Source organism: Callospermophilus lateralis, chromosome 3 (assembly GCF_048772815.1).
Source record: "Callospermophilus lateralis isolate mCalLat2 chromosome 3, mCalLat2.hap1, whole genome shotgun sequence".
Classification (NCBI taxonomy): Eukaryota; Metazoa; Chordata; class Mammalia; order Rodentia; family Sciuridae; genus Callospermophilus; species Callospermophilus lateralis.
Genome location: NC_135307.1, coordinates 109,558,869 through 109,570,850, shown reverse-complemented (window position 1 = coordinate 109,570,850; position 11,982 = coordinate 109,558,869). Strand labels below are relative to the sequence as shown.

At 38.2% G+C, this 11,982-nt stretch overlaps 1 non-coding gene across 1 annotated transcript; it reads left to right on the top strand.

The window, feature by feature from the left end:
• Position 1: 1 nt before the first annotated feature.
• Positions 2-73, top strand: Trnaq-cug (transfer RNA glutamine (anticodon CUG)). The gene has a single exon. It is a non-coding gene; the product is annotated as a tRNA-Gln (tRNA).
• Positions 74-11,982: the final 11,909 nt, after the last annotated feature.

Genomic DNA, 11,982 nt, shown 5'->3' with positions numbered 1-11,982 from the left:
CGGTTCCATGGTGTAATGGTTAGCACTCTGGACTCTGAATCCAGCGATCCGAGTTCAAATCTCGGTGGAACCTATACCCTTAGCTTTTTAATAATTCGTTTACAATCTTAATAAGAAATGAAACTACTGCCATGTATCGAGCCTTGAATTAAGTGAAATATAATCTTTGCCTATAGAAAACACAAATTTCCTCATTCTCTTCAGGATCCACTGCCTGGAGGTTTGATAATTAGCTACATTTTAAAACCAGAGCCCTCTGCCAGCCCTTGATTCAGAAGCTTTAACAAAACGATCTATTTTGCTGGAATTTTCTTCACTCAGCTTCAATCGAGGGCAGGCGCTTCTCACCCACTCCTCTCCGGAAATCTCTCAAACTATCTCCAGATGTCACTCAGAGAACTTCGCCCACCCTCCTCATCAAGATTCATCAAGAACTTCTTGAGTCCTGTTTGTTGGCTCCTAAGCTAAGCCCGTTTACATAACTAACTTCATCTAACACGCAGAGCAATGGATGGCTTTTCGGAATCTGCATTTTAGGGGAAATGTCAATTCTGGTCAAGCCTCAGAACCTCCTTGTATTTGAAAAGAATCTTGAATTACGAAATTCCCCAAATATCTTTCCCACTCATTATCCCCTGCCATCTATATGCAAACTCTCAATTTAGACTGTTGAACAAGAGTGTAGAAGAGAGAATGACTCCTTCACGCTTGTCCTCTTTCCTGTTCCTGGCAACGGAAAGTTAGGTTAAGTGACTATAAGGAATTAAGCTTACACATAGAATAAATTGCTAACCAATTGACCTTAAATAAGGATACTACTCTTGATTATCTGAGTAGGCCCGATGTCCTTTAAAAGTGGAAAACGGAGCTGGGGTTGTGGTTCTGTGGTCGGACACTTGCCTAGCACATGTGAGGCACTGGGTTTGATTCTCAGCACCACATAAAAATAAATAAAATAATGTCCATCTACAGCTAAAAAGTCTTTAAAAAGAAAAAGTGGAAAACAGAAGCAAAAGAGGTCAGAGTGATGTGGTGTGACAAGACCTAAACTCACCTTTGAAGATGGAGGAAGGGGGCTAGGAGCCTAGGATTTCTGCCAGTATAAGGTGACAAGAGGTTCATCTAAGGTTCTAAATACTCCCAGGAGGTGAGCATTTAAGCTAGGAGAGATGCATGATATTCCTTAAGCAGCAAAATATTTGTAGGGCACCTGTGTGCCACTGATTATTTCTCAGACAATCCCAGTGCTTAACTCACATTAGATAGACAAGATGGATCCACAAAAGGCAGACTGCCAGTAACCAGACATTTCAGGAGTAACTAACAGCTCAGAGAAACAGATAATTAGGAAGGACTCCCTGGAGGGAGAGGAACTAGCACTAACCCCTGAAGGAGAGAGCAAGGAAGGAAAATCATTTTGGGAAGTGAGTGGAGGAAATAGGTTATAAATATGTTGTGCAAAGCCACGAATGCCAGAATCATCATGAACTTTTCCTTTTAAGTCATTTGTTTCTCATTGTGTGTTCTGAGAAGGACAAAGTGTTCCTCAAAAGAATAGTTGCATGGTCAAGTGAAATTGAGAACAACTACATAGTCTCCCCCATTAGAGATTCCCTTAGCACTTTGGCATTTTAAAGTCTATAGATATTCCCCTCTGAAGAAATATTTTTTAACAGTGTTTAACACAGCATTTCCCAATTCAACACTTCAAACTACAGAAGTATTTTTCTTTTTTAATTTCTTTTTTTGCAGTTGTAACTGGACAAGAATGCGTTTATTTTATTTATTTTTTTATGCAGTGCTGAGGATCAAACCCAGTGCCTCACAAGTGCTAGGCAAGCACTCTACCACTGAGCTAAATCCCCAGCCCCAGAATTGTTTTTCTATGGGATACTGTTAGCATCCTTCTGAACACTCTGTGGGAATAAAAAAAAGATTTGTGGACAGGGATGATTGAAATAAACCTGGTCTTAGGGAAAGTAAGTGACTGTGAACTGCAGGACCGGGGTAAAGAAAGACTGGAGGGGTGAATATCAGAAGTCTATTTGCAATCTACAGGACACAAGTTAATAGAAATGGGGTGCAGCCATGGGAATAAACAAAGAAAAATGTTGTGTGGGGAGAAAAATAGATTCCATGGACAAAGAAGAGAATTGGGGTTTTACTCTCTTGTTTTTGTTTTGTTTTTTAAGAAGGGTAGTAATTACTTGATGCTTCTTTTCTAATCAATCAAAAAATACAGGCTAGATATAGTGGCCTATGCCTGTAATCCCAGTCAGTGATGGCTCCTTTTGGAAAAATTGTACCCACCGATGATACCATCAGCAAAAATACCCCAACACTACCACAAGTCGCTGCACCAACAGATAGTTCACAATGCATACAAGTGAGTTCACAATGCATACAAGTGATACATAGTCCAGGCAAGTTCTGCAAGCAGTTCAGTGATGGCTATTGCAGAAGCTATAGATTGGTTTTATCTTTGTCTTCACCGGCACTGGGATGAAGATAGGAATTCTGGAAATAATGGCTAAAGAAAAAATTATGTAACATTCCAGAAGGCACTGAAAGAAAACAATTTTCTTAACAATTTACATTATCTTGAACAGAATTATTAAATATAATGAAAAGGAAAGGTGAAAGTAAACAAACAGATCTGTTAACCTCCTTTTTTGTTCACATATTAAAACAATCCTCAACAGTTGTTTACCCAATTTAAATTAAACCATTTAAATCACGTGAATAAAAAAAAATATTTGGATCCATTTTTTCATGAGCGCTCATCATATATGATATATGGACATACGTACATACAAACATACAACATAAAACACAAGTGTGCACACAACACATAATAGTAAAGGCCTTATAACTTTTTACAGGTGAAATCTCCATTGCAATGTTTAAAAACTCTATAGTCAAAAAATAGAACTGATCAGCAAAACATTAACCTAGGTCTGTATGAGCTGAAAAAACAAAATAGAACTTCATGATGTGAACTTCATGATAGATATTGAAAAAAGCATCCTGGTTCTGTCGCAGATGTAAGGATAGCCAAACTGGAGTTTTGGATATCAGCTGTTATTGATTTGAGCCAAATCATCTTCTTTTTGGTCTGTAGAAATCGCTTTAGTTAATCTCTCTGGAATCCAAATTGGCTGCTGTTCTCTCTGTGGAAACACACAAACAGACCCCCAACTCCAGACAATCACTGGGTCAGGACCTTAGTTAAGCTCTCTGGAATCCAAATCGGCTGCTGTTCTCCCTGTGGAAACACACAAACAGACCCCTGACTCCAGACAATTACTGGGTCAGGACCTTTCCATTGTCCTGTTAGAATATCCTTCCAAAGTACCTTGGACTTATGTACATTTTTTGGACACATATGCCTTTCCGCAGCACTAAGCCCTGATGAATACAAATTTAAAAAGTTTAGTTTAGAGTAAAAAGGGTTATTTTAAGTTTATCTTTGGGGAATATATACCCCTTCCCAATTCCCTCTTTTTGCTTTAATACGTACATTTTAATAGTTGTTGTTGTTTTTTTTTTTTAAAGAGAGAGGGAGAGAGAGAGAGAATTTTAATATCTATTTTTTTTTTTTAGTTATCGGCTGACACAACATCTTTGTTTGGTATGTGGTGCTGAGGATCAAACCTGGGCCGCACGCATGCCAGGTGAACCCGGGCCGCACGCATGCCGCTTGAGCCACATCCCCAGCCCCCATTTTAATAGTTTGATGAGCTCTTTCAACTATGCCTTGTCCCTGTGGATTGTATGGGATTCCTGTTATATGAGTAATGCCAAATGATGAGCAAAATTGTTTAAAAGAGGTAGAAGTATAACCAGGGGCATTATCTGTTTTTAACTGTTTTGGAATGCCCACAGTGGCAAAATTTTGTAAGCAATGAGCTATAATATCTTTAGTTTTTTCTCCGGCATGAAGGGAGCCCATCAAAAAATCCAGAAGAAGTATCAACTGTAACATGCAAATATTTTAATTTTCCAAATTCTGGCAAGTGTGTGACATCCATCTACCAAATATGGTTAGTATCAGTCCTCTAGGATTGACTCCAATATTAACTTGTGGTAAAAAGGTCACACAATTTTGACATTGTTTTATTATTTATCTAGCTTGTTCCTTAGTTATTTTTAAATGCTTTTGTAAAGTATTAGCATTGACATGGAACCTTTTATGAAAATTTGTAGCTTCTTCTAGTGTAGAGAAAATATGTATGTCATGTGTAGTTTTATCTGCTAAATCATTGCCCAAACTAAGGGCTCCAGGCAATCCTGTATGTGCCCTGATTTGTCCTATAAAGAATGGATCTTTTCTGTCCCAGATTAGACTTTGTATAGTGGAAAGCAAAGAGAAAACAGTAGAGGAAGGGGAAATCCTACCAGCATCTTCAAGGGATACTATAGCATTAACTATGTACTGACTATCGGAAAATAAATTAAATACAGAATCTTTAAACATCACAAAAGCTTGTAATACTGCATTAAGCTCTACCTTTTGAGCTGATTGTTTGGGTACTAAAAATGTAAAAGTTTGATCAGGTGTAACTAATGCTGCTGTACCATTATTTGACCCATCAGTGAATATATTTGGAGCATTCATGATAGGTGTTTTTCTTGTCATTTTTGGAAAAATTACAGGATGCAATGACCAAAAAGACAATAAAGGATTATATGGTAAGTGGTTATCAAATGAAATATTAGATTTGCACATGATTATTGCCCAAGTATTTAACTCATTAGCTAACTCATCAATTTGATTCATAGTATATGGAGTAATAATTTTATTGGGAGAAATTCCAAACACTCCCTTTGCTGCTTTTATTCCTTTGAGTATTAATTGTCCTACAGCCTCAGGATACCTAGTAAGAATAGTGTTAGGAGAATAAGATAAATGTATCCATAATAATGGACCTTCTTGCCAAAATACTCCTGTAGGAATATTTTTTGTTGGTAGTACAATAAATAATAAAGACAAACTTATATCAATTCTATCCAAATGCATATTTTCCATATATGTTTCAATGATTTTTAATGCCTTTCTTGCTTCAGGCGTTAAAATGCGGGGTGAATTTGGATCTGATGGACCTTTTAGGATATCAAATAAAGATCCCAACTCTCCTGTTGGTATACCTAGATAAGGCCTTATCCAATTTATGTCTCCTAATAACTTTTGAAAGTCGTTAAGTGATTTGAGTTGATCTACTCGTATTTGAATTTTTGGTGGACAGACCATGGTTGAGGAAAATAGAACTCCTAAATAATTAATTGGAACATTTAATTGTACTTTATCTATTGCTATCTCTAGATAATAATTTTTTAATAAGTTTGTAAGTGTGGCATAACATTCTAGCAATGTGTTTTTATCTTTGTGTGCTAATAATACATCATCCATATAGTGAAATATTTGTAGTTCAGGATTTTGATTTCTAAGTGGCTGGATTACTTTGTTAATGTAAATTTGACACATAGTTGGGCTGTTAGCCATCCCTTGAGGGAGTACTTTCCATTCATATCTCTGATCAGGACCTTCATGATTCAGTGCAGGGATAGTAAATGCAAAACATGGACTATCCTCAGGATGAATTGGAATTGAAAAAAAAACCAATCTTTAATATCTATAACTAAAACATACCAGGTTTTTGGCAAAGCAGACAATTGAGGAATCCCCAATTGAGCAGGTCCCATAATAACCATCTCATTATTAATGGCTCTTAAATCTAGCAATAATCTCCATTTACCAGATTTCTTTTTGATGACAAAAATGAGAGTATTATGGGAAGATACAGAAGGTTGTATATGTTCTTCCACTAATTGTTGTTTGACTAGGTCATGGGCTGCTTGTATCTTTTCTTAGTCAGGGGCCACTGAGGAACCCATACTGGTCTTTCTGATTTCCAAGTAATTTTTATTGTCTCAGTGGCCCTTTCTGAAAATCCAACCCATGTCTGTCTGTTCCTTGATCTATTTGTATTGGTGCTGCTATACATTGTTCTTGGTTTTCTAGTCTTTTTCCTTTCCTAAAACCTTGTCTAGTCATAATAGTGGGTGCATTTTGGTTGATGTTATTTGTTAATGTCAAACCTAATTGATCTAGGACATCTTGTCCCCCATAAATTTACGGGAAGATGATCCAATACATATGGCTGTATAGTTCCTTCACATCCTTCAGGATCCTTCCAATCTAATACCATTGCACTTCTATGGGGATTAGTCGCCACTCCTAGGCCTCGAAGCGTTTGAGTGACTTGTTGTAATGGTCAATGTTTTGGCCATTCTTGATGAGAGATGATGCTAAGGTCTGCACCTATATCCAGTAGCCCATTAAATTCATGTCCTTGAATATTTAGTTTTAGCATGGGGCGAGAATCTAAATTTAAAGAAAGCATAGCCCAATCTACACCTGTGGAGCCTAATCCCTTGGAACCTCTTTCTACAGTACGACTGGAAAATTTATCATGTAGGCTGGGTATTATTAGTAACTGTGCTATTCTATCTCCTGGTGAAATTACTGATATACCCTTTGGAGAACTGGCTATAATTTTTATTTCACCTTCATAATCGGGATCAATTACCCCAGGTCTTATCATAAGTCCTTTTAGAGTAGAAGAGCTGCGTTCCAATAAGCCTACTGTTCCTTTGGGAAGAGGTCCTTTTACCCCAGTGGGAATGATTTGAACTCCCATCTCTGGAGTTAGTACTGATCTGGCGGAGGTGCAGATGTCCAACCCTGCACTCCCTCTGGTTTGTCTGATGAGGGATCTAATGGACAATGTGTCCTGGGCACTACCCTGATGGGGTTGCTGGGTTCCTCCAGTGCTCCGTATATTTGTGGTTGGGCCCCGGAGCATTGGGCCCCCCTGTCCATTTTTTTGGCAATGGAGCCTGATGCCTTTCTCCACGATATCATGGATAAACACCTGGTCCTTGTTCATTTTTTGATAATGGAGTACCCTCTATGGTGGTTTGAGAACAGCATTCATTAGCCCAATGTCTCCCTCTATGGCATCGTGGGCAAATACCCGGTATTCTACTCCTTTGATACCTAGTTTTATTAAACCCTCCTCCTATGGGGCAATTCCTTTTAAAATGTCCTGTTTGTTCACAGTTGTAGCATGTTCTTGGCCTGGCATCTAAAGCCTGTTTTACTGCAGCTGCCATGATTTGCCCTTGTTCATTAATGTCTCTGGCATCTAAAGCCTGCTTTACTGCAGCTGCCACGATTTGCCCTTGTTCATTAATGTCTCTGGCATCTAAAACCTGTTGTACTGCAGCTGCCACGACTTGCCCTTGTTCATTAATGTCTCTACATAATTTAATATATGTGTTTAAATCTTCATGTTTCCATGGTCTAATGACTTCTCTGCACCAACGATTCGCTTGCTCATAAGCCAGTTGTTTTATTAATGGCATTCCTTGTTCTGTATTCCCAAAAACTCTGGTAGCTGTTTGAATAAGCCTATCTACAAATTCAGCGTAAGGTTCATTAGCTCCTTATATTACCTTAGATAATTGACCTTGTAAACCTCCATGACCTTGTAAAGTCTTCCATGCCCTAACCACATCTACAGCAATTTGCATGTATTCGCCAGGATCATATGCAATTTGTTGCTGCTGATCCTCATAAGGTCCCTTTCCTAACAACATATCTAGATTTCTCTGAGGATAACCAGCTGCTGCATTTCACCTAGCCGTCTCCTTGCAAAATTCCTCATTGGCAACCTTCCATAATAGGTATTGTCCTCCATTTAGCACAGCTTTACACATATTAGCCCAATCTGCTGGCGTCATGTTCAAGTTGATAATGGATTCGACCATGCTTACAGTGAAGGGTGCTTGAGGACCATAGGTTGTTACAGCCTCTTTTAGCTGCTTCACTTTTTTGAAATTTAAAGCATGGTGAATTCGCTGCCCTCCTGCCTGCTCAAATACAGGGCATGTTAATATTTGAGATCCTGTCTCAGGATCCCAACTATCAACTGCGGAGGTTGGGAGCCTCCCAGCATATGGAGGTGGCGCTGTTGGTTGGACACTTACGCCCTCTGGTGATAGAAAGGTGTTAGTAGCAGTCTCCTGTTGTAACTTTTCCCCTGATGGCTTTTTCTGCTCTAAACTTTCTTCCTCTGTCTGACTAGTTCGAGAGACCTTCTCTTTTACTTGAATCTTTTCCTCTGTCTGACTAACTTGAGAGACCTTCTCTTTTACTTGAATCAATATGTCTTCTCCTTCCTCTACCATTGTCTGAACTGAAGGCTTTGGACTAAGCAAACAAGATACGAACTTCCACAATGGCAATGTGCCAACTGGCAGAGTCCCTGGGCTTTTCTTTTCTATTCTTTTTAAATCTTCACCATGATGGTTCCATTGTGATATATTTAAAAACTCCTCCTTAAAAAGCCATGATGGGCTACATTTTTGTATTGTATCAACATATGCCCTGACTGTTCTTGATTTTACTGAGATGCCTCCTTCCTCTAACAATTTACTTAACACTCTTTCAGTTTGTTTTTTACTAATTTCTGATCTCATATTTCTACTATAATACAACCCAACAAGATAACGCCTAACAAAACTGAAACAGAGTGAAACAAAATTGGAACAACAAAAAATCATTATAATAACCTCCTGAAATGTCCATCCGTCCTTTCTCCCTATCTGTTCCTCAGATGTGAGTGGTTTTTCTTCCATCTTGCACATCTCCAGGGACAGGCAACTTAAAACAAAAGTGAAGCAAAACAAAAGAAGAATCTTAAAATGGCTACCCATCCTCTCACCCTGCCCTCAGGGGCGAGCAGTTTACCTTATCACTTACCCTCAGTCATTCCCCGTGGGAGCCACCAAATGCAGCAGTCTGGCTGGGCACAATTCAGGAGCCTCTTGTCAAAAGAAATGAACTTTATTTTTAGAACACACACACCAAACCACACAGCTCCTCAGGAAAAACCTTCAGAGCCCAACTGCCACCACCGGCTTCCCACAAGCCTCTCAACCTCCCCAACTCCTTCTGCTCTTGAGGCTGATTGGCTGGGTCAAGTGGGAAGAGCCAAAAAAAAGTTCCCCAATGAGCAGCTCCATGGTCTGAAAGGGCAGGGAAACAGCCCAATGAGCATCACCACAGAGGAGCCAATCAGTTGGCAGCTAGAAGTTTGCTGGGGCCTCTGTGAGCCAATCATCAGCTGGCAGCTGGAAGTTTGCTGGCAGCTGGAAGTTTGCTGGCAGCTGGAAGTTTGCTGGGGCTCCTTCAGCTGTGGCTCTCAACACCTGTAATCCCAGCACTTTAGGAGGCCAAGACAGGAGGACTCTAAGTTTAAAAACAGCCTTGACAATTTAGCGAGACCCTGTCCCAAAATAAAATATAAAAAGGGCTAGGGATGTAATTCAGTGGTGGAGCACCCCTAGGATTAATCTCCAGTACCACACACACAAAAAAAATGGACCCCATTCTTAATGTAAGCAATTTAAAAGTATAGAAGCATAAAAATTTAGATCCTTCACTGCTTCAATTCTTCTCCCAACTCCAGAGATAACTACTACGTATAATATATGTTATAATTACATATTTTATGTATTATTTATTATGTATGTACACACATATATACATGTATATGTAAATAATATCAGGTTGTATGTTCTGTTCTTCATCTTGGAAATCTTTCCATATTAGTCCATATAGACTTAGCTATTTTGCTGCATAGTTTTCTTTAGCAAGGTTATATCATAGTTTGTACAAACATTGCCATTCTCTTTCCTGTAGATATGGCAAATGTTGAGGATTTACTAAATTAAAACCTATTTCCAAATCATTTCTTCCTTGCCCATTTCCACTAGAAAGGCTGGAAAAGACAAATATTCATTTTTTTCCAGCTATCCTAAAGAAGAAGCCATGTGGGAATAACATGGCAAGCCTAAATTTAAGGAATCTAGGAAGGTTTTTCCTGGTTAGAGATAGAGGGGTTTCCACTTTATCTCTCTTTCTTCCAACTATAAATGGGATGTGGTATCCCATCCATGTGGCATTTCCCTTCACCCCAGAGAACCAGTTCAAACCTAATTGCCATCATTGAGCTGTACTATTCACCAATTACAAACATTGAATTCCAGCAATATGTTTAATTCATGCCCAATAATTGTCACTTTTTTTCCTGTTATATATGGCAAAAATATTTTCTCCAAATCTACTACCACCTAACTTTGTTTTTTTTTGTTTGTTTGTTTGTTTGTTTTTTTGCTGGGGGGAGGTGTCTGCTTTTTGGTTGTTTATTGAGACTGGGTCTCACTATGTTGCCTAAGCTGGCCTTGAACTCCCAGCTCAAATGATCCTCCTGCCTCATCCTGGGATTACAGGTGTACTGAATTGTGCTCAGTTATCACCTGACTTTTAATTTGTTTATGATGCCTTTTTACCATGCAGAAATTTTACATAGTAATTTCATTAAATCTCTTTCAGTCATTTCTCTTATGGCTTCTGTATGTTATATTTTGCATAAAGTTTTTCCATGCCAAGAATACTCTAAAATTTTTCTTCTTCAAATATTTTTATAATGTTTTTCTCCATCTGGATTTGACTTATATTAAGCATGATGTAAAATAGGAATCTAAATTAATTCTTTCTAAATGGTTAACCAATTATTTCACCATCATTTACTTAAATATTCTACTTCCCTCCACTTATTTGAAATGCCTAAATTATTTTCAGTGCATTCACATCGATGAGTGAATCTGTTCTTGAATCTTTCATATTAGAGTTTTGACTAGGTTTTCATTACTAATCATTAAAAACAAAATTCATTCAAAAACAAAATATTAATTTGAATATGATATACAAAGTATGAGATTCTGCCTATGGAGATGCAAAAAAGTCAGATATATGAAGTTAATCTCTACTTGGAAGAAAAGTCAATAGAAAAAGGCAAGTGAGGATAACCAAAAAAAAAAAAAAAAAAAATCACCTCCAGCAGCTACAAAGGCACACTCTTCAGTTGTCCCTTCAAAACAGACCCCATTGTAAGAAACGTATTTGGCCTCCAGCAGCCACACCTCCAAAATCCACTTCAGTGTTCACACTGAAGCTGCACTCCCTCTGGACCCCTCCCAATGACTGAACACAGTGGGGCTATAGAGCTGGATCTTTTCTGTCCCAAGAGAGGCTCTTCTAAAAGGCAGCCTTTCTGGAGGTTTCCATTGGTCTAGATGAGATTTTCTCAGAATCATATAACAGTCTAAAGCTTTTCCTACCCAAATACTCCTTCCTTTTCTCTCTTCTTGCATAGATATTGAAACTGCATGGTGGTTGGAAGGCCCTCCCTCTCCCTTTTGTTCTTTTTTTAATATATATATTTTTAGTTGTTGATGAACCTTTATTTTATTCATATGTGGTGCTGAGAACCCAGTGCCTCACACATGCTAGCAAGCGCTCTATCACTGAGCTACAACTCCAGCCCCTCCCCTTTGTTTTTTATAGGTATTTCCCCCAAAAGAATCTCTTGTACTTCTCATTCATCTGGTATCTGTTTTCATAGGACCTTACCTGATACCTTGTCATGGTCTAGAGTTCTCCTATGCCAGTATCACAGTGCTTCAATTATTACATGTTTGATATAATTGAACCAGTGCTTCAATTTCTTATGGATGGTATTAAATAAGTAAATCTTTGTATAGCGCTTTAGAATAGTATCTGACACATAGTAGGAGACTTATGTACTTGGCAAATAATAATAAATGTGGAAATTCCCTCTCAATGTTTATTCTTCCTAAACATTGATTATTTTAAAGGACTTTCTTTTCAAATGAACGTTAAACTTCTTAAGATCCATAAAGATTTATATCAGAGTTTTGGCTAGGATTTCATTACAAATCATTAAAATCAAAATTCATTCAAGAAACAAAATACAGAAAGTTGGACATGATGTACAGAAATATGAGATTCTGCTTGTGGACATGCAAAAAAGAGAGAGATCTGAGGTTTAA